The sequence below is a fragment of the Aristolochia californica genome, unplaced genomic scaffold (assembly GCF_029961685.1).
Source record: "Aristolochia californica isolate CCGP_79_NKW_82.1479 unplaced genomic scaffold, dmAriCali1.0.hap1 SCAF_8, whole genome shotgun sequence".
Lineage (NCBI taxonomy): Eukaryota > Viridiplantae > Streptophyta > Magnoliopsida > Piperales > Aristolochiaceae > Aristolochia > Aristolochia californica.
Window position 1 is genome coordinate 27,811,480 of NW_027182279.1, and position 24,294 is coordinate 27,835,773.

At 33.8% G+C, this 24,294-nt stretch overlaps 1 pseudogene; it reads left to right on the plus strand.

Annotated features, from left to right (window-relative positions):
- The window catches only part of LOC137938374 (general transcription and DNA repair factor IIH helicase/translocase subunit XPB1-like), a 52,841-nt pseudogene extending 29,011 nt beyond the window's left edge, over window positions 1-23,830 (plus strand).
- The last annotated feature ends 464 nt before the right edge of the window (window positions 23,831-24,294 follow it).

Below are 24,294 nucleotides of genomic sequence, written 5' to 3' on the forward strand. Positions count from 1 at the left end.
CTGTTTGGCCGCAAATATAGCAAGAAAGTTTATTCTTATAGGTTCATTTTGGGTTAAATCTTCTAATATGTCTATCTTTTTTTAAATATGGTTTCCTACTTTTGGATCTACGAATAAAGTATCCTTTCTTGAAGTATTTTTTATGTTTTCTTAGTTTCTGTCCTGAGTCTTTTAGACCATAAGCTTGGGTAGTATATATCTGCTTACAGAACCCATAATCATCTCCTTTAAGTTGTCTTTGTATTTGAATGTCTGTACATTTTTCTTGAAGGATAGTCATAATAAACTTGGTTCTTTGTCCTATTGAATACACTCCTGTAGGATTTGTTGTTTCTACGTTTTGCCATTTATCATATATTTCTTTTCCTAGAGCTCCTGGTAATTTGCTAAATAACTTTGTGCCTATGTCTTTGTTGAAAGCATTTCCTGAAATACAGGTATAATAAAAAGTAATTTTTTAGAAATTTCTTAACTTATTTATAATTATGTAAACTAAGTTGCTCTAAATAAACTACTGCATCTTTTTGTAATGTTACAAATCCTTGATTTGGGTCATCTCTTGTTACTAATTGATAAACTTTATTAACAAAATTATAGGGATTTGATCCTAGGCTAATTAGATGGCCAAATTCTTCTGGATTCCCTCTTTTATAACTTTCCCATAAAGCTTTTACGCTTTCTCCTAAAAATGTCTCTAAGTATCTGCACATTTCTTCTACATCTTGAGACTGAAAGTTCTGAATATAGTCTGACACTACCTGATTTTTCCAAAAGTCTAATATTGTTGTCCATTCTTGGGGATCATGGGCTGAAAGATTAAAAAAATTTCCTTTGCCCATTTCTTGAAACTTTATAGGTCTTTATATTTCTTTTCTTTTTCCTTTGGGACGTATCTTGTGATCAAAAGTTACTGGGTCACTATAAAGAATCCTTGGCATATTACCAGAATAATATACTTCCCTAGGAGGAGTTTGTGGATAAGTGGTATAACTATTTCGGGGAATAGTATTAGAGCTTTGTTCATCCATGTATTCTTTGATACTTATAGTTTCTTCATCTTTTGTTGGCTCTAGAGGCATTTTTCCTATTCTGATGTTAGTTTCTTAGTCATAGTACATATATTCTTCCTCTTGGATTTTTCCATTTTTAATTAAGTGTTCTTCTAAATGAAAAAGTTATTTTTCTGTTAATTTTAATTCTAGTTCTTTAGGGTATATTATTTCATCTGTCTCTGATTCTCCTTCTATGTGAACTAAATCGTAATTTTTGCTAGAAATTGATTTTGTGTCCTCTGTATTCTTTTGTTTATAACTATTAAATCTAATATTTATATTACCTTTTGTATCTGTATACATAATACTTTCTTCAGCACTAATTATTTTTTCTTCTTTGAATTTAAGGTTCCATCCTAATCCTGCTAAGATATCTGGGGAATATTTGATAGGCTTAATTAATTTAATTCTCTTGTTACCTATTAAATTAACTACATCATCTATTTTAACTTTAAACCTAGTAGTACTGGAGCTAGTACATCTTCCTAACAATCCAATACATAATAAAATATTGTTTCCTACAAAGGATTCATATCCTTTTGTCTAAATACCTATTTTAATATATTTTCTAAAATCTTGTAGTCCTATGAGGAAATCAAGGGAGCAATAAAATATTCCTCCGTTCTGATTCATATCTACTTCGGTGATTCCTAACATAGCTATTTTAGGATCGGCCCATCTATCATCATAGATGCTGAGCAGAGTTTTGGTTCCTAGATGTTTTCGTCCTAATCCTTTTACCCCTATGACAATTAAACCTAAATGAATTAAAGTATATAATTTCTTAATTTCTTTGAAAGCTTGTTTTGCTATTAAGTTTATGTTGACGGAATCATGTCCTACACAACTAACTTGAATTTCCCTATAGTGTCTGAATAATCCAGTATTAAAATTCAAAGGTCTTGTTCTATATAACTGTCTAGGATTAAGGAGAATTAATTGATTATTACTGAAGAAAGTAATATCTTGGTCTATGTCGATTATTTCGTCTAACAGAATATCTCTTTGGTCTACACTTCTTCTTCCTGTTATTCTATCTATTATATTAAGATTTCTAGAAGAACTTCCTTTTTCCGAGGTAAATCCTTCACCTCGCTGTGAAAGTGCCATGGTTTTGTTGATGATGAAGTTCTAGGTTCTATTTTGACAGCTTTTAATTTCTGAGTTGTTAAATTTATCTCTTTATCAATATTTTGTTGCGATCCTTTACTAGTTTTTAGATAATCTAAATTTCTAGAGAGTTTTTTTGTTTTTACTCTTAAGGTTCTTAATTCGTCTTGTAGTTTGTTCAAAGTAAATTCTATTTCTGTTACTTTGCTTTGTAGATTATTGCCTAAACTTGCGCTAGTATTTAATTGTGAATTATTTCCGTGTAATATGTGTTCTTCACTATTAAAATGACACCTAAGACAATTAGGTCCTAAGTATTTTATATCAAATCTTGATGGAATTCTTATGTCGAAATAATCTACTTTTTTAAAAGGTTCCAGGTCTTAAGGCTCTGATACCAAATTTAGGGGGTACTAATTTAATTTATTCTTGAGTATTTAAAGGAGAATTATTAGGAGATCTTCTTATTACTTGCCTTCTGGGAATAAAAACTTGCCTAGGGGTTTCTACTATTCTCCTACGGGAATAGAGGGATAAAGTGAAATAGATAATACTAAATATGAAAAAGTTACAAATAACTATTGTTAATGCTATAAAAACAAAAATCATGTATCTAGGATTCTCCAGCCAAATAAACATAAAAGTACGGCGGCGTTGTGGCTTCCGGGAGCAACGCTTGGCTCCGAAAAGGCAAAGGCGTTTTGTCAGGGCTTAGCCATCACCCAGCATTTTCCAGCCTAATATACCTTTATGTATAAGCACAAAAAACAAACACAAGCACACAATCTATAAAACTTAGCAAACAATAAAAGCGGTAAGTATTAAATAGATAAGAACAATACCTAAAGTTATAAAGAGCACAAGCATGGAGAGGATTTCGGAAAATAAGTAAGAAATATAATTCCCGAGGGGTTTGACTTTAGATCAAAGCTGTTTAGATCTTTATGCTTACTCCTTCAGGTATGGGGAACCCAAGACATAGTGAGGTGTGTAGTTTCCTAGCATTAAGCTTCTGCCACGAGCTCCAGCATTTAGTCCCAAGAAAAATAAAGCCCTGAAACCTCCTTGGGTATAAACAGGTAGAAACAAGGGACGCATGGACCGTGAAGCATCAGAGGAATACCACAATGCTTTTACTCTGGGCTTGGGATTAACCCCGGGTTAGAGGAGGAAGGTACAGATCTAAACAGACATAGATCTAAAGCTTCCCCTTAGGGAAGTCCCGAAAACTAAACGAAAATGGTAGAGAGTAACACTTATTGTTTAAAACAGGGGTGTTAGTGAGGAACGCTTAGGTTAGAAGAATATGGAACTCATGGGTGGAAGACGAAGGATGCTCTGAAAGACACTCTTTCATTCATATGGTTTAAATGTACACAAGGCTATTTATGGCCAAGAGCTGCTGACACTAGGAGACAATGAGAATCACCATGGTGCTCATTGGGCCCCATCGTCAGTGATGTGTCTCATGATGCTTTCTAAGTGTGCGGTTTACAAAATAATCTTTACAAAAGAGGTACAAAAAGTCAAAAAGTACAAGATATTATCTTGAAAAACCATGTGTTGTCTTGAAAATTGTGTGCCAAAACTGGGTGCTGGAGAAACTACTTCTGGAAACCTGTGTGCCGAAACTAGGTGGTGGAAAAACTGCTTCTGGATACCGTGTGCTTAGTGGTCTTTTGAATAATCTTTTGTGTTGTTTTTTTTATTATCTTGTCTCTTTTCTAAGTTTTTCTTTTTAGTCTTTTCTGTCCTGTCTCTTTTTTATAGTACAGTCTTACTGCTTTATCTATTTGCCATCAAGTGTTATTAAATTATGGATGGCCTCTGAGTCATAATCAAAGTCTTCATCTTCTTCTTGGGAATAACATTGGAGAGTCTGAGTATCAGTTCCGGTGGAGCCGGTTTTACTGGAAGTGTCTGAATTATTCTTCTCATAACCTTGTTCTTTCAGATATTCCTGAAAATAGTCTTACATCATCTTCTTGATTTCTTCTGGGTCTGTGTATGTTTTTTCTTTACTGTCTTCCTACCGTTTGACTTTTTTCTTTTCGTTTGACATTTTTGGCAAATGTCCAGCCATCAACGGACTTGATTTATCTTTACCGGCTACCGTTTGAACTGGACTAGCTAGTGAAAACCCTTCACTAGTAGGAATCTAGGTACAAATAGTACCTGTGGTCTTGGCTTTGATCCTTCTATTTTCTTCTTCCAAAGTCTTAATATATTCTTTTTGAAAGTCATTCTTTTCTTCAAGCAGTCTTTTTTCTTCATTGAGTCTTTGAATGGTCTTGGCTAGAGTATCACAATGGTCACAAAATATAATTCTTTTATTATCGTTGGCAACACCATAGGATACTTGGTCTTCTCTCATATGTCTCAAAGAAGGAGCTATGTAATAATTGATGCCAATAGTTAACTTGGCTGCCTCTAGTGCTTCTTGAAGATTATTAAAGCCTTTGTAAATAGGTGTTGAAATTTTGAATACTTTTGACAACTTTTGTCCAAGAATGAAAAACTCCTGGAGTGTGACCTTGGAAAACTACATAAAAATTAAAACTTTTCTTTTTCTATGAAAAATATTCTGAAAGTCCGTTAATACTGGCTAAAAAGTATTTCTGATCTTTGGGAATTCTTTGGTAAGAAAGCCATAAGTTATCTAATAAACACCGTTCTTCTTTTGTAACTGAAATGCTAGGTAAAGTCTTAAAAGTAATATTAGATTTTGGAAAAACTACTAATTTCTGATTGCCAAAACTAAGAAATTCTTGTCCATAATTATTGAATCTGAAGGGCGTTGGTCTGGAAGAGTCGTGGTCTGGAAAATCCATCTGTTCAATTAATCATAATATTTGTGTCAAAAAATCTTCTACTTAGAGTATCTGCAAGACTATTATTTTTACCTTTAATATGTTCAAATTCAATCTTGTACCCATTTCCTGTAATAATGTCTACAAGATTTAACCATCTTCTTCTACTTATCTTATTTTCTTTGCTTCTTTGGAAATATTTTACTATAGCTTCACAGTCTGTTCTTAAAGTAAATTCTTGTTTATTAATAATAAACAGTCTAAAAGATTCTAGGGAATAAATTACTGCTAGAATCTCAGAATCTATGCTACTCATGTTTCCTTTTTCTTTAAATTTTCCACTAGCATAACTACAAATTTTTTCTTGTTCTTTCTCACTATATTTGTGGGGTTTGGCTATAAGAACTCCACCCATCCTAGATTACTCCCATTTGTTTCAATGATTAGATAATCAGAATCTAAGGGCATTTGTAATTTTGATAATGTTTGAATTTTTTCTTTAACTTTTTTAACCAAATTCTTATCTTCATTGGTTAAAGAATTTTTTGCCAGTTGGAGAAGTTTTTCTGTATAGAGGGCCAATAATTTTTCCTATGTCTTTAATAAAAGGTCTGGCATAATTGACCAATCCTAAAAATCTTTGGAGTTGTTTTGTATCTGATAAATCATCTGGCATTTCTAATATTTTCTTAGAAATATGATCTTGTAGTTCTATCTGACCTTGTCCTATATTTACTCCTAAGAATTTTATGTATTCTTTAAATAGTTCAATTTTTGTTTTACTAATAATGATTCCTTCTTGCATAAAGGTGGCTAATACTAATTGTAAGTGACCTAAATGTTCTTCAATGGTTTTGCTAAACATTAAGATATCATCTATGTATACTAGTACAAATGTATCATATTTCTTGAATATATTATCCATTTTTCTCTAAAAAATAGCTGGTGCATTTTTTAACCCAAAAGGCATTACTAACCATTCCAAATGTCCTTCTGGACATGTGAATGTTGTCCATTCTATACTATCTGGATGCATTTTTACCTGCCAAAATCCTGATTTGCAATCAAACTTACTAAATATCCTTTTATCTTGAATCCTATTAATTAGCTGAGACTTATCTGGTATGTTATAACTATATATAACTGTATTATCATTTAGTCTTTTGTAATTAATAACCATTCTAGATTTTCCCCTTTTCTGTTTGCTATTTTTGTAACTATAAAGGCTGCAGATCTATGGGGGTTTATGGATTTTCTAATAATTCCAAAATTTAATAATTCTGTGATGTGAAGTTTAAAGTCTTCTTTGTCTAAATTTGTAGCTTCTATGTTGGCTGTTTTCACTATGTAATTAGGATTTAATAATTCTAACCTGCACTGTATGTGATTATTATCCCAGTGTTTTAAGGGATTTTCTCCAAAATATTCTGATTGGTCTAATTTGTCTATAATTTGTTGTAAGTGTTGTTTATCTTTACGTTGAACATTAATTATTTCTAAATAAAGTTTTTCAGTATCTAAAAAGGTATATTCTAAATCTATCATTCTTTTTATCCAATCATCAAAGTCTTCATTTTCTCCCATTACTTCTTCTAGATAATCATGGGGACTTGGTAATGGTTGGATATAAGGTTCTGGTTGGACGGAAACTTGAACTAAGCCTTTATGTGTTACTGCTTTAGGAAAAGTCTGGGAGTGGTGTATAGGAACTTTCGTTAAAGCTTCATCTATTTCTCCATAACATAATAACTTATTATCTAATTTAACAATATTGGTTTCTATTTGTTTTTCTAAGGCTAGGATTGTAGGATGATGTATTTGTTTGCAGCTACCTGGAACCGGACATTGACAACTAGTGGTTTCTTTGTCTTTTGCTTCTAGGGGACCACCACGCTCCGCTAAAGAGGTGAGAGTAGGAGAATAGGTGGTTTAGACAGGAATAGTACTAGAATTCTTATGAAATTGAAGATAATCTCGGGAAATGGTAAGGGAGCCATTATTATGTAAAATGAAATTAAGGCCTAGGATGAAGTCTACTTTAAGTTTAAGGTCTCTAACCCATGTTAAGGGCAACGGATAAGATCCAGAAAAGGTAGAACAGTTGGTATAGAATTGGATCTTGCCTTCGTCAAAATAAGTAGTATATGGGTTATAAGTACCATCTACTTGTTGACTAAATACTTGTTTAGTAGTCTTCTTTAGGAACTGAGGAGGGACTAAGCGTCTGTGGATAATGCATTTAGTACATCCAGAGTCTACTAGGGCATCTAAAATTAAAGAGTGTTTATTAGGGAAAATGATTTTGGCTCGAACAAGGATACTAGAAAAGGATTTGTCTTGATTACAGACACAAGAAGTTTCTGGGTCTTCTAAACCTACAGTAATCCCATCATAGGAATCTTTTTCTATTGTATCTAATCAGTGTTTTAGGAGGCTAACTTTTGCTTCACAATTTTCTATAAAAAGAGTGATAGTGACATTCTTTTGTCGACATACAGGCCAACTGTCCACTAGTTGTGGAAAAGACTTTTGCTTTTTCTCTTGAGAGAGAGAGAGAGAGAGAGAGAGGGGTTTGGCTATAAGAACACCACCCCATCCGAGATTACTACCGTCTATTTAAATGATTAGATAATCAGAATCTAAAGACATCTAATGGTTGGATGTAAGGTTCTATTTGGACGAAAACTTGAACTAAGCCTGTATGTACTACTGCTTCAGGCAAAGTCTGGGAGTGTTGGATAGGAACTTCTGTTAAGGCTTCATCTATTTCTTCGTAGCATAACAATTTATTATCTAATTTGACTATGGAGTTGCCTATCTATTGTTCAAGGGCAAGAATTGTAGAATTATTGAGTTGTTTACAACTTCCTGGAACTTTACAGGGACAAGATGTTGATTCTGATACCAATTTAAAGGGGGTACTAATTTAATTTAATCTTGTCTGGAGTATTTAAAGGTGAATTATTAGGAGATCTTCTTATTACTTGCCTTCTAGGTATAAATATTTGACAAGGGGTTTCTACTACTCTTCTGTAGGAATAAAGGATAACGTAAGACAGATAATACTAAATATGAAAAGATTACAGATAACTATTGTTAATGCTATAAAAACAAATACCATGTATCTAATATTCTACCTATAATATTAGATATTAAAAATATATAAGAAACTAAAAGGTTTTCTAATTGTTCTGGTAGGAAAACAAAGTAATTAAATAATTCAACCACTAATATAATAAAAACAGGATACTAGTATAAGTTCCTATATTTTAAATCTTCTACCGTAATATATGGAGTTGTAAAAAAGAGCTAGATATATATAGCATATAGGTAATATGCGTAAGATTATTCTAAAAAACTGTCTTAATATTTTATTAACTAACCAAATAAACATAAAAGTACAGCGGCGTTGTGGCTTCTGGGAGCAACGATTGGCTCCGAAGAGGCAGAGGCGTTTGTCAGGGGTTAGCCCTCACCCAGCAGTTTCTAGCCTAATATACCTTTATGTATAAATACAAAAACAAACACCAAGCCACACAATCTATAAAACTTAGCAAACAATAAAAGTAGTAAGGATTAAACAGATAAGAACAATACCTAAAGTTATAAAAAGCACAAGCATGGAGATGATTATGGAAAATAAGTAAGAAGTGTAATTCCTGAGGGGTTTATCTTTAGATCAAAGCTATTTAGATCTTTATGCGTACTCCTTCAGGTATGGGAAACCCAAGGCACAGAGAGGTGTGCAATTTCCTAGCATTAAGCTTCTGCCACGGGCTCCAGCATTTAGTCCCAAGAAAAACAAAGCCCTGAAACCTCCTTGGGCATAAATGGGCAAAAACAAGGGATGCATGGACCGTGAAGCATCAGAGGAATACCGCAATGCTTTTAATCTTTGCTTGGGATTAACCTCGGGTTAGAGGAGGAAGGTACTGATCTAAACAGACAAAGATCTAAAGCTTCCCCTTAGGGAAGTCCCGAAAACTAAACGAAAATGGCGGAGAGTAACACATACTTTTTTAAAACAGGGGTGTTCGTGAGGAATGCTTAGGTTGAGAAGAAGAGGGAACTCATGGGTGAACAACAAAGGATGCTCTGAAAAACACTCTTTCATTCATGTATTCTTTGATACTTATAGTTTCATCTTTTGTTGGTTCTAGAGGCATTTTTCCTATTCTGATGTTAGCTTCTTGGTCATAGTACATATATTCTTCCTCTTGGATTTTTCCATTTTTAATTAAGTCTTCTTCTAAATGAAGAAGTTCTCTTTCTGTTAATTTTAATTCTAATTCTTTAGGGTATCTTATTTCATCTGTCTCTGATTCTCCTTTTATGTGGACTAAATCGTAATTTTCACTAGAAATTGATTATGTGTCCTCTGTATTCTTTTGTTCATAACTATTAAATCTAATATTTATATTACCTTTTGTATCTGTATACATAATACTTTCTTCTAGACTAATTATTTTTTCTTCTCTAATTATTATAGAACTAGAATTAAAATAATTAGAGAAGCAAAAAAATTAGTCTTGAAGAAAGTATTATGTATACAGATACAAAAGGTAATATAAATATTAGATTAATAGTTATGAACAAAAGAATACAGAGGACACATAATCAATTTTTAGCGAAAATTACGATTTAGTCCACATAGAAGGAGAATCAGAGACAGAAGAAATAAGATACCCTAAAGAACTAGAATTAAAATTAACAGAAAGAGAACTTCTTCATTTAGAAGAAGACTTAATTAAAAATGGAAAAATCCAAGAGGAAGAATATTTGTACTATGACCAAGAAACTAACATCAGAATAGGAAAAATGCCTCTAGAGCCAACAAAAGATGAAACTATAAGTATCAAAGAATACATGAATGAAAGAGTGTTTTTCAGAGCATCTTTTGTTGTTCACCTATGAGTTCCCTCTTCTTCTCAACCTAAGCATTCCTCACAAACACCCCTGTTTTAAAAAAGTAAGTGTTACTCTCCGCCATTTTCGTTTAGTTTTCGGGACTTCCCTAAGGGGAAGCTTTAGATCTCTATCTGTTTAGATCTGTACCTACCTCCTCTAACCCGGGGTTAATCCCAAGCACAGAGTAAAAGCATTGCGGTATTCCTCTGATGCTTCACGGTCCATGCGTCCCTTGTTTCTACCTGTTTATACCCAAGGAGGTTTCAGGGCTTTGTTTTTCTTGGGACTAAATGTTGGAGCCCGTGGCAGAAGCTTAATGCTAGGAAATTGCACACCTCTCTGTGTCTTGGGTTTCCCATACCTGAAGGAGTAAGCATAAAGATCTAAACAGTTTTGATCTAAAGATAAACCCACGGGAATTACACTTCTTACTTATTTTCCGTAATCATCTCCATGCTTGTGCTTTTTATAACTTTAGGTATTGTTCTTATCTGTTTAATCCTTACTGCTTTTATTGTCTGCTAAGTTTTATAGATTGTGTGGCTTGGTGTTTGTTTTTGTGTTTATACATAAAGGTATATTAGGCTGGAAACTACTGGGTGAGGGTTAAGCCCTGACAAACGCCTCTGCCTCTTCGGAGCCAATCGTTGCTACCGGAAGCCACAACGCCGCTGTACTTTTATGTTTATTTGGCTAGTTAATAAAATATTAAGACAGTTTTTTAGAATAATCTTACGCATATTAGCTATATACTATATATATCTAGCTCTTTTTTACAACTCCATATATTACGGTTGAAGATTTAAAATATAGGAACTTATACTAGTATCCTTTTTTTATTTATATTAGTGGTTGAATTATTTAATTACTTTGTTTTCCTGCCAGAACAATTAGAAAACCTTTTAGTTTCTTACATATTTTTAATTGCTATTATTATAGGTAGAATATTAGATACATGATCTTTGTTTTTATAACATTAACAATAGTTATCTGTAATCTTTTATATTTAGTTTTATCTGTCTTACATTATCCCTTCATTCCTATAGAAGAGTAGTAGAAACCCCTAGGCAAATATTTATACCTAGAAAGCAAGTAATAAAAATATCTCCTAATAATTCACCATTAAATACTCCAAACTAGATTAAATTAAATTAGTACCCCCTCTAAATTAAATCAGGCCAACTGTCCACTAGCTGTGGATAAGATTTTTTCTTTTTCTCTTGCGAGAGAAAGAGAGAGAAAGAGTGAGATCCTTAGATACACCAGGTTAAGTAGGTATCCCCCTGAATTGGTATTATTCAGAGCCAAAACGATCAACAAAGGCACATGTCAGGGCTTCACCCTCACCCAAGCCAAATAAACATAAAAGGTACATTGGCGTTGTGGCTTCCGGGAGTGACGCTTGACTCAGTAGAGGCGCCTATCAGGGCTTAGCCCTCACCCAAGCCAAATAAACATAAAAGGTACGTTGGCGTTGGGGCTTCCGGGAGTGACACTTGGCTCAGCAGAGGTGTCTATCAGGGCTTAGCCCTCACCCAATAGTTTCCAGCCTGAAATACCCTTTGTTTTTTTTTGTAACAAACTATAAAAGCTATAAGAGTAAGACTAACAAATACAATAGCAATTACGACTAATAAGATAAGCATAGCAAGGGGAAAGACAAGAAGGGTGTAAAATCGATTTGTAAAAACTTCCAGAAGGTAGCTCCAAAAACATTTACTATTTAGATCTTTGTCTGGTTTTTGACAAGTCTCAAACACTCAAGACACGCAAAGGTGTGTGCTTCCCAAGCATATAGCTTCAGCCACAGGCTCCGTCTATGTTCCAAAAATTCAAGAATCCCTAACGTCTTTGTGGACAACAACGGGCATATAATCGGAACTCTGGACCAAGCAACTTCAGAGGGTTACACAATGCTTTTTCTAAGCACTTGAAATGAATCCAAAGTAAGGGAAAACCATTACAAATCTAAACAGAAAAAGTTTGAGGAGTTCCCTTTGGGAAGACGCCTAAACTGTAGAAATTAAAAGAGAAAGAAAAGACTTACTTTGAAAACGTTGCAGCTAAAGTGTTTAGGAGAGTTTCGGGATGGAAAAGGTAGAAGACATCGGAAGCAAGGAGTTTGGAAAGCTCACTCTTTCATTCATATCCTTTGTAATGTACAAGGGGGGCTATTTATAAGCAAACTCTGCTGACACACTTGGAGAAAGAGGTGTTTATCCGGGTGCTCATTGGGCCCCATCGACGATAAACTTTCCCCAGAATCTTCCAGGTGGACGGTGAGAGTTATGCAAAGCCAAAAAAAGAAAAGTACACTCCTTTTTACAAGTCAAAAACCAGGTGCCCAAAACAACTGGCAAAAATCAAAACCACAACCTTTTACAAAACCATGGGTATAAACTATGGGTGTCTAATGATCTGGAAAGCGGTCTTCTCAAACCGTGTGCTTGTCTTGTCGTTTGGAATTTTCTACCCTTGTGCTGAAACCATAGTTTTGTCGGGCTGAAACCATGGTGTTGTTGAGATTATTCTATGTTATCATAGTCTTTTGTATTTTCTAACTTTATTATTCTTTTTGAAAATAATCTTCTTTTCTATTTTAGTCTTCTCATTGCTTTTGTCTATTTGCCAGCCAACGTTGTGAGATTATGAATGGCTTCTGAGTCAAAATCAAAATCTTCATCTTCTTCTTGGGAATAACACTGAATGGTCTGAGTACCTGCAGATCCAGTCTTACTAGATGTTTCTGAGTCATTCTTCTCATATCCTTGGTCTTTGAGATATTCTTCAAAATATTCTTTCAACATTCTTTTAATTTCGTCAGGGTCTGTCTGCTGATTTTCTTTCTTTTTATCATCTGACATTTTTGGCAAATGTCCAGCCATCAACGGATTTGTTTTGTCTTTACCAACTACCGTTTGAGCTGGACTAGCTAGTGAATGACCAACACTAGTAGGTATCTAGGTAGAGAAACTACCTGTCAATCTTGCTCTGAGTTGGCGATTTTCTTCTTCCAAAGTGCCAATATATTCTTTCTGGAAGGCATTCTTTTCTAAGAGGAATCTTCTCTTTTCATTTAATCTTTGAAATAGTCTTGGATAAAGTCTCAAAATGCTCACAGAAAATAATCTTTGTGGGAGTATCTTTGGCGACTCCATAAGATACTTGGTCTTCTTTGATAAATCTTAGTGAAGGGGCTATGTAGTAATTAGTACCAATAGTTAGTTTTGCTGCTTCTAAAGCTTCTTGTAAATTATTGAATCCTTGGTAAACCGGTCTTTGAAAATCTTGAATACTTGCTACTACTTCTGTCTAGGAATGAAAAACTCCTGGAGTTTTACCTTTAAAAACTACTTAAAAGTTAAAACGTTTCTTTTTCTGGCAAAAATATTCTGATCGGCTATTATTACTGGCTAAAAAATATTTTTGGTCTTTTGGAATTCTTTGGTAAGAAAGCCATAAATTATCTAACAAACATTGTTCTTGTGTTAAGTCTTAAATATAATGTTAGATCTAGGAAAAACTACTAACTTCTGATTACCAAAATTTAAGAATTCTTGACCATAATTATTCAATCTGGAAAAGGATGGCCTTGAGGACGTCTGGTCTGGAGGATCGATCTGTTCAATTGACAAGGAAAGAATAAAAAAATCGTCTACTTAATGTATCTACAAGACTATTATTTTTACCTTTAATATGTTCAAATTCTATTATATATCCATTTCTTGTAATAATATCTACTAAATTTAACCACCTTCTTCTGCTTATTTTATTCTCCTTACTTCTTTGAAAATATTTGACTATTGCTTCGCAATCTGTTCTTAAAGTAAATTCTAGTTTATTAATAATGAATATTCTAAAAGACTCTAAAGAATACATTACTGCTAGGATTTCTGAGTCTATGCTACTCATATTTCATTTTTCTTTAAATTTTCCACTAGAATAGCTACAAATTTTTTCTTGCTCTTTTTCACTGTACTTATGCGGTTTGGAGATAAGAACACCACCCCATCCTAAGTTACTTCCATCAGTTTCTATTATAAGGTAATCAGAGTCTAAAGACATTTGTAATTTGGACAAAGTTTGAATTTTTTCTTGGACTTTTTTTACCAAATTTTTGTCTTCTTGATTAAAGAATTTTTGGCCTGTAGGGGAAGTTTTTCCATACAAAGGACCAATGATTTTTCCAATGTCTTTAAGGAAGGGTCTAGCATAATTTACTAATCCTAAAAATCTTTGAAGTTGTTTTGTATACGATAGGTCATCTCGCATTTCTAGAATTTTCTTGGAAATGTGTTCTTGTAATTCTATCTGTCCTTGACCTATATTAACTCCTAAGAATTTAATGTATTCTTTAAATAATTCTATTTTTGTTTTACTAATAATGATTCCTTCTTGCATGAATGTGGCTAGTACTAATTGTAAGTGTCCTATATGTTCTTCAATGGTTTTTTTGAAGACTAAAATATTGTCTATATAAACTAAAACAAAAGTATCATATTTACTAAATATGTCATCCAATTTCCTTTGGAAAATAGCAGGTGCATTCTTTAAATAAAACGGTATGATTAACCATTCAAAATGTCCTTCAGGGCATGTAAATGCCCTCATAGATCTGCTGCTTTTATAGTAAAAAAACATAGTGAACAAAAAAGAGGCAATTCTAGAATGGTTATAAATTATAAAAGATTAAATGATAATACTATTACTGACAGTTATAACATACCAGACAAATCACAGTTAATTAATAGGATTCAAGATAAGAAGATATTTAGTAAAAGAGAGAGAGAGACAGAGACAGAGAGAGACAGAGAGACAGAGAGACAGAGAGATTCCATTATTGTACCTTTTGACTTTGTATACTTTTTGTACAGTTTATTTTTTGTAACCGCACACCTGGAAAGCAGTAAGAGAAAACTCACTGACGATGGGGCCCAATGAGCACCTGGGTGATTCCCTTTGTCTCCAAGTGTCTGCAACCCTTGGCTATAAATAGCCTTATGTATGTTTCACAAGATATGAATGAAAGAGTGCAGTTTGTTTCCTCGTTGATCTTCCACCCATGAGCTTCCTTTTCTTTTCTTTCTGAGTTCACCTACGACCAACTCCTGCTTCCAAAGTAAGTGTGCATCCCAGTTATTTTCTTTCAGTCTTCAGAACTTCCCTAAGGGGAAACTTTAGATCTTTGTCTGTTTAAGTCTGTACCTCTCTCCTCTAATCCAAGGTCAATCCCAAGCACAGAGTAAAAATATTGTTGTATTCCTCTAATGTTTCACGGTCCATGCGTCCCTTGTTCCTACCCGTTTATACCCAAGGAGGTTTGAGGGCTTTGTTTATCTTGGGACTAAATGCTGGAGCCCGTGGTAGAAGCATTACAGTGCTAGGAAATTGCACACCTCTCTGTGTCTTTGGTTCCCTATACCTGAAGGAGTGAGAATAAAGATTTAAATAGCTTTGATCTAAAGTATGCCTCTCGGGAATTACACATCCTATTTGATTTCAAAAATCCTTTCTATGCTTGTGCTTTTGATTGCCCTAGGAATTGTTCTTACATGTTTAATCCATACTGCTTTTATTGTCTGTTAAGAATATCTATATATATTGTGTGTCTATACATAAAAGGTATATTAGGCTGGAAACTACTGAGTGAGGGCTACGCCTTGACAGACGCCTCTGCCTCTTTTGAGCCAAGCGTCGCTCTCGGAAGTCACAACGTCGTCGTACCGTTTATGTTTTTTTGGCTAGTCTATAATTTAATCAAACAGTTTTCTAGAATAATTTTACTCTTCCTACCTATCTTTTACTTATACTTAGCCCTGTTTTACAAAGCTTTACATTACGGTAAAAGATTTAAACTATAGGAACTTATTCTAGCATCCTGTTCTTAGGAATCATAGTAATAGAGTTATTTGGATATTTTGTCGTTCTGCCAGAAAAATTAGAAAATATTCTAGAATCTTATATATTTTTAATTGCTAATATTATAGTCAGAATTTTAGACGCATGATATTTGTTCTAATAGCTTTAGTGATAGTTATTTGTAATCTTTTCATTTTTAATTGTATCTATTTTACTTTATCTTTATATTCCTATAGAAGGTTTGTAGAAACCCCTAGACAAGTTTTTACACCCAGAAGACAAAGACCTTCAAATACTCCAGATTTAAATACTCCTGATTTAAATAATCCTGATTAATTTAAAAAGAGTACCCCCTTCAATTTGGTATCAGAGCCTATAAGACCTGGAACCTTTCAGAAAAATAGATTATTTAGACCTTAGACTTCCTACAAGATTTGATACAAAATATATAGGACCTAATACTCTTAGGTGTCATTTTAATAGTGAAGAACATATTCTACACAAAAATAACCCTCAGCTCAATAGCATTATAGACCTTATTATAAGTCTAGGAAATAATCTACAAAGTAAATTAACAGAAATAGAAATCAATTTAAACAAAATACAAGAATAAACAAGAAACTTAATATAAGAACAGACAAATTAGTAGGAAACCTAGATTATCTTAAAACGAGTAAAGGATCCCAGCAAAACATAGATAAAAAAATAGATTTAATTACCCAAAAATTAAAATTTGTCAAAATAGAACCTAGAATATCAGCAACTACAAAATCATGACACTTTCACAGCGAGGTGAAGGAATCACCTCAGAAATAGGAAGTTCCTCTAGAAACCTTAATATAATAGATAGGATAACAGGAAGAAGAAGTGTAGATCAACGAGACATACAATTAGATGAAATAATAGATATACATCAAGATATTACTTTATTCAATAACAATCAAGTTAACCTTCTTAATCCTAGACAACTATATAGAACAGGACCTTTAAATTTCAACACTGGATTATTTAGACATTATAGAGAAATTCAAATTAGTTGTGTAGGAAAAGATTCAGTAAACATAAATTTAATAGTAGAACAAGCCTTCAAAGAAATTAAGAAATTATATACTTTGATTCATTTAGGTTTAATCGTCATAGGAGTTAAAGGATTAGGGAGAAAACATTTAGGAACTAAAACTCTTCTTAGCATCTATGATGATAGATGGGCAGATCCTAAAAAGGCTATGTTAGGGATTACCGAAGTAGACATGAACTAGAACGGAGGAATATTTTATTGCTCCCCTGATTTTCTTATAGGATTACAAGATTTTAGGAAATATATTAAAATAGGTATTCAGACAAAACAATATGAATCCTTTGTAGGAAACAATCTTTTATTATGCATTGGATTTTTAGGGAGATGCACTTATTCTAGTACTACTAGGTTTAAAGTCAAGATAGACGATGTAGTAAATCTAATAGGTAAGGGAATTAAACTAATTAAGTCCATCAAATATTCCCCAGATGTCTTAGCAGGATTAGAATGGAACCTGAAATTTAGAGAAGAAAAAATAATTAGTCCTGAAAAAAGTATTATGTACACTGATACAGAAGGTAATATAAATATTAGACTTAATAGTTATGAACAAAAGAGTACAGAAGATACAAAGTCAATTTCTAGTGAAAATTATGACTTAGTTGATATACAATTAGAAACAGATGAAATAATATACCCTAAAGAATTTGAATTAAAACAGACAGAAAGAGAACTTCTTCATCTAGAAGAAGACTTAATAAAAAATGGAAAAATCCAAGAAGAAGAATATCTCTATTATGACCAAGAAGCCAACATCAGAATAGGAAAAATGCCATTGGAACCTAAAGAAGATGAAAAAATAGAAACAGAAGAAACTCTTAAGTATCAAAGAATATATGGATGAAGAAAGCTCTAATTCTATTCCTCGTAATAGCTATACCACTTACCCAAGAACTCCTCCTAGAGAAGTATATTACTCAAGAAATATGCCAAGGATTCCTTATAGTGATCCAGTAAACTTCGATCATAGGATACGTCCTAAAGGAAAAAGAAAGGAGACAGAAAGACCTATAAAGTTTCAAGAAATGGACAAAGGAAAAAATCTTAATCTTTCAGCCCATGATCCTCAAGAATGGACAACAGTATTAGATCTTTGGAAAAACCAGGTAGTCTCAAACTATATCCAAAACTTTCAATCCCAAGATTTAGAAGAAAAGTATAGATACTTAGAAACATTTTTAGGAGAAAGTGTAAAAGACTTATGGGAAAGCTACAAAAGAGGAAATATAGAAGAATTTGGTCATTTAATGAGTCTTGGATCCAATCCATATAATTTTGTTAATAAAGTTTATCAGTTAGTAACAGGAGATGATCCCAACTTAGGATTCATTACATTACAAAAAGATGCAGTAGTTTACTTAGAACAACTTAGTCTCCATAATTACAAATATGTTAAGAAATTCCTCCAAGATTACTTTTATTATGCATGCATATCAAGGAATGCATTTAATAAAGATTTAGGTACAAAGTTATTCAGGAAATTACCAGGAGCCTTAGGAAAAGAAATTTATGATAAATGGCAAAATCTAGAAACAGCAAACCCAACAGTAGTTTACTCTATAGGGCAAAGAACTAAATTCATTATGACCATTCTTCAAAAAAATGTACAGACATCTATAGGGCAAAGAACTAAATTCATTTTGATGAGGATTGTCGTGAAGGTATTACTTTTATTCCTTTTTTTGTTTTGTTATAGCTTTTTGTTTTTAGTTTACTTTAGGTGCTTGAATTGTGTTTATGGGTACGGAATATGGATCATGAAGATGAAAGCGAACTGACGAAGAGGGGATTTTCTAAACTTGAATTAAAGCCTGATCATGCAAACCGCCCTTTATGGGCTTGCGCTGATGGCCAGATCTTTCTTGAGACATTATCACCGTTGTATAAGCAAGCCAATGATTTCCTCATTGCGATTGCTAAGCCCGTTTGCCGGTATTTAAGATGTCCTTCTATTTTCTTCTACTTAAAACTCTGTGTGGTTGCTCATTTTCATTTTGTTGGAAAAATGTTGCGCAGGCCAGAGTCTATGCATGAGTATAACTTGGCGCCTCATTCCTTGTATGGTGCTGTTTCTGTTGGGCTCGAGACTGAAACTATAATTACTGTTTTGAACAAGCTACCAAAGACTAAGCTCCCTAAAGAAATGATTGATTTCATTTATGCTTCAACTTCTAATTATGGGAAAGTAAAACTTGTACTTAAGAAGAACCGGTACTTTGTGGAGTCCCCTTTCCCAGAGGTGCGAATCTGGTCTCGTATTCTATCACAAGTGGTTTATTATTATTATTGATGTTGTTATTATCATTATTATTATTCTTATGGTGATGAGGGGAATTTGGAACTTATGCTTTAAATGATACTTGCAGGTGCTGATGACTTTGCTGAAGGACGAGGTTATATCTAAAGAGAGAATTTATTCCAATGAGGTAATTTAGTTTGCTGTTATTTTCTTCATGCATGTCCACTATATTTTTCTGAGGTGTTATTCTGAGTTGTGCCTTTTTTTTTAGTCTTTTCTCTTATCTTTTTGGCGAGTGACATAAAATTTACATAGGAGTTTCTATGGATTCATCTATATGCCTATTCTTTACATATTTTACTATTATTCAAAATGGTTGAATTTACCATTTAAATCATGAAGTTGTTTGCTTGTTACAGTGGAAGAAAATAACTTCTGCTCTTGTTCTTTTTCATAGAAGGGAAGTGGAGTTTGAACATCTCTTTTGAAAAAAAAATTGTGTTGTTAAATAATTTAATCATTTTTTGCCTGCATAGTGAATCAAAACTATCATCTCCAAAGCCACTATCACACTGTAGCATGGAGAGATTATTTGTCACTATGGCTAAACCTTCAGATAAATGGTTAAATTTCTATGATAGATCATGAGAACTTTGACACAATTCTGATGGTGATGCAAACTCTTGATCTACTGTTTAGGGTTCACAAGGAAGTGATGTATTTACAGTTAGCAAAGCTTTGAGTGAAATGGATGGTGGTGGTCATCAGAAGTTGTTCACTGATGCTGATGTGGCAGCAGTAGCTGAAGAGAAAGAAACCCATTCTTTTGAAATAGATCCTACTCAGGTAGGGTGGTCTATGAATGATGATGTATATTTAAGTGATTAGTGGTTATAATTTTTTTGACCTAACTTAAACATTTACAGGTTGAAAGTGTCAAGCAAAGGTGCTTACCAAATGCATTAAATTATCCCATGTTGGAGGAGTATGACTTCAGAAATGATACAGTAAGCTTTATTTCTCACAAATGCTTGATGTTCTGCCAGTTTTGTTCCTTGTCACACATCATGGGTATGTTGTTGACTTGATGTTGCTAACTGCAGGTGAACCCTGACTTAAACATGGAATTGAAGGCTCAGCCACGCCCATACCAGGAAAAGAGTCTCAATAAAATGTTTGGAAATGGTGAGGCCTATTGTAAGACAATATTTTTCATGTCAATATAACTCTCCAGCAAAATAGTTGAGACTGTTGAAGACATTGTGTAGAATTCTCAGAGAGGCTACATTGGCTAGTGCACTAGAACTGGATATTACACACATTGGTTATCCATGATTTCTTCCAATTTCATGTATAATCTTACTTCATCTTGGTACTGATTGTCACATAGGCCAAACATAATCATGCTTACCAGTGGACATCTCCATCATGATAGGTGCAATTTCAACTGATTTTTCTATTACCAAAAATTTAAAGGATCATGTAGTTGGAAGTAGGCTGCTCTCTTTTGTAGTGTGGAATACCAAATGTCTGACATGGTCTATTTAAAGTAACTTATCAGGAACTTTGGTGGTGATGCTATTGGATGAAAAAATTTAAATTTCAGAACTTCCGTTGTGGTTGCCAGTCATTTGGAGTTGTTGTACTGACATAGTGCTTGGTGATATCTTATATCGCGATCTATATCATATAAGATTCTATATTAAGAATATGTTAATGAAGCATAATATTATCATATCCATTCTTGATAATCCTTTTCTACATTTGCTTTCATTTTCTCCTATCAAATAGTCTGTCTGTTCCATGTATTTCTTAATAAATTCTTTCTTTTTACTTGTTGTCGTTGAAAAAAAATTCTTGTTGTGCCTTGGTTTTTGTGTTTTCTGCCACAAATTAGTTGAACTACATTTTACTGATTGGTGTTCTGCATCTTGTCCAAGCATATTGATTTGTTGTACGTTTATATTTGAACTTTTCTTCTTATATTACTTGACCTTGTAGATGCAATGTCGAGAACCTGTGTTCGATTATTTGCTATTTTGAGGGTGCCAGCTTTGGATGTACCACCCAAGAGGTGGCCTAGAGTTGGTTGGTCAATGCTACCACATGCTTGCACTTGCAAAGACATCATGCTGCTGAGTTATGTAGGAGTTTGTCCTATGTAGAGGATTGAATAATGTGGCAATGATGAGGCTGTCAATTTGCTCTAACATGAGCGAGCCTCTTCATGGTATGAGCCCTCAATTGGTGGGTGCAAGTTGTCGATTTTCAGTCACTTGTTAGAAATAATGTTGGTTTTGAAGAAGACCACCTTGGATGTGTATACCCAGAGGCTTTCATTTAAGAAATGATCTCTTAAATAGGATGCTAGGTTCACACCTTTCTTTAAACATTTGTGTCTTAAAGTTGAGATTTGATTATTTTGTTTACTTCTCTGTGTAGCTTGGTCTTTTCTATTTCGATTATAGATTTTTCAGCATGAGGGTGAACTTGTAGTAAATTGTAGGAAGAGCAAGATCAGGAATTATAGTTCTTCCTTGTGGGGCCGGGAAGTCTCTTGTTGGTGTCTCTGCAGCCTGTCGAATACGAAAGAGTTGCCTCTGTTTAGCAACAAATGCTGTTTCTGTAGACCAGTGGGCCTTCCAATTCAAGTTGTGGTCTACTATTCGAGATGATAATATATGTCGTTTCACTTTTGATAGTAAAGAGAGATTTCGTGGTAATGCTGGTGTGGTTGTACAACTTATAACATGGTTGCTTTTGGCGGGAAAAGGTCTGAAGAGTCTGAGAAGATAATTGAGGAGATAAGAAATCGAGAATGGGGTTTGCTTCTCATGGATGAGGTACATTTCTTGTGTAAAGCTATATTTTAGTTATGTGTGTATGCTTTGGACTTATAGTAGGTGTTTAATGGAAGAAAGGAAAAATTGATGTCAATGGCAAAAAGCGACATAAAATATGAAATAGAGTATGGGCTACGATCCAAAACTCTCACCTATTAGATAATTTTAGTTGTTAGACCATGAGGGAAAACTATTTTGAACTATGACCTAGACCCTCTTGCTGAGTACAGGTTCTTAAGTGGATGATTTTCGGAGCAACTGCTTCAGCGTAGCTAAGTTGTTTGTTGTATAAACAAAGTGCATTTATGCAGCATCATTTCTTGATCATTTTGGTTAGCGAATTGTGTGTTGTCACTATTGGACGTGGATTGCACACTAGGCTTGTGAGGTTAAGCAGTTCCTGACATGGATATATGATCTTGGTGCTCTTGAATAAAGATTTCACTAAATTTAAACTCTTTCACACTGTTGATTTACACGTTTTTTACTTCGGAGGTTATCTACCTACTTCCTGTGCTTTCTAATTGAATTTTTCTTACTGTTTCCCTTTATTTGGGTTTCAAACGGTGTTTTTAGGTGCATGTTGTCCCTGCACATATGTTTCAGAAGGTCATTAGTATCACTAAATCTCATTGTAAACTTGGGCTAACTGGTCAGTATTGGTGTTTGATGGATTTTGGATCTGCCCTTCTTAAAGAATGTTGTCTTCACTCTTCATATTTGCTAGGAACTGACTTTCGAACTTCATACCACAACAACCCTCGTGAGAGAGGATGAACGTATCACAGATTTGAACTTCCTTATTGGCCCTAAATTATATGAATCAAACTGGTTGGATCTTGTAAAAGGAGGGTTCATTGCAAATGTCCATTGTGCTGAAGTATGGTGTCCAATGACAAAAGAGTTTTTTTTAGAATATTTGAAGAAAGAAAATTCTAAAAAAAAATAGGTTAGTTACATATGCTCTCTGCACTCGTCTGTATTTTCACCTTTCTAGATTATTCATAAATTTGGTTATGTAAAAAAACAGTTTGTGATTTTGATTGCCTTAACTATGAAATATGTTATGTCCTATATTTCTTATTGACAGCTGTTATGCAATGTGAGAGCTTGTGCCTTTTAGCATATAGTAATTTTACATCTTTAAGTGTATATCAATTGACAATGCAATTTTTAGTGACATTACAATTTTCCAACAATTTCGAGGTGTTAATAGTCCTGTTCCTAGACTAATTTAAGTGAATTTACATTTTAAAATGACTAGCTAAATGTACTTTATTTTTTCAAGTGGATGGGTTTATTAATTTAATCTGCATGAAGCTGACTTCGTTAATGAATTGCCCATAGTGTTGAAGTAACTTGATTTTGACTTCAACCAACTTAGATCTCTCTTTTGGTAGGAGTCAGCATATGTAGAAGTTCACCCTTCAGATGAGTATGCCATGATTTTGGTATTGAACAAGTACAATCTTTGCAGTTTTATTTGTTGTACTGGGGAATTTCACACTGAAATCATGGAAATGCACCGTCATAAACTAATTGGATTGTTATTAAAAAATACATTGATACTGTGTTTATGTCATCATGCTCTTATTTTTAGGATGTTAACAGTCTGCTTCACCCAAAGAGTATTTCTATTAGTTACTCTTCTTTCCTGCTTAACTGTTCTTATATTTTATTTTTTGAATAAAATTGTGGTCTTATTTATTTCTTTGCAACGGTCTTTATTCTTTCAGGCTTTATATATAATGAACCCAAATAAATTTAGGGCATGTGAGTTTCTTATCCGGTTTCATGAACAACAGCGCGGTGATAAGATCATTGTGTTTGCTGATAATCTTTTTGCACTTACTGAGTATGCTATGAGAGAGAGAGAGAGAGAGAGAGAGAGAGAGAGAAAGAAAGGAATTTCAGAAGGGAGCAGACAGTAGAGGTGGGGCAGAAGAAGAAAGAGACAAGTCCCCCACCACTGAAAGCCTAGGGAAAAGAGCCATCACAGAAGCTAGCTCTGCATATTTCGGGTGAATTTTGCAACTGGATCAAGAAAATCGACAGTTCAGCTTTTAGGGATTTTTAGTTCTTCCGATGAAAACCAAAAATAAAACCCACATCCCAAAAACTCACTCTCCAGTCAAATTATGCGAAGTAAAGCCCAGAGTCGTCTCAACTTTTCAGTTGCAGAAGATTTTAACTCTCAGAGCAGGGGCGGGTAACAGATAATCCATCAAAGTCTCCTCTCGCTCTTGTTCTCACCCTCTCAGCCAAAGAAGAAGAAGAATAAAAAAAAACAAGGAGAAGAGGAGAAGATATAGGACGGAGAGGCTGCAGAAGAGGGGAAGATATAGGATTGAAGAGACTGCAGAAGATTACAGAGGAGGAGTCTGGTTTTGTTTCT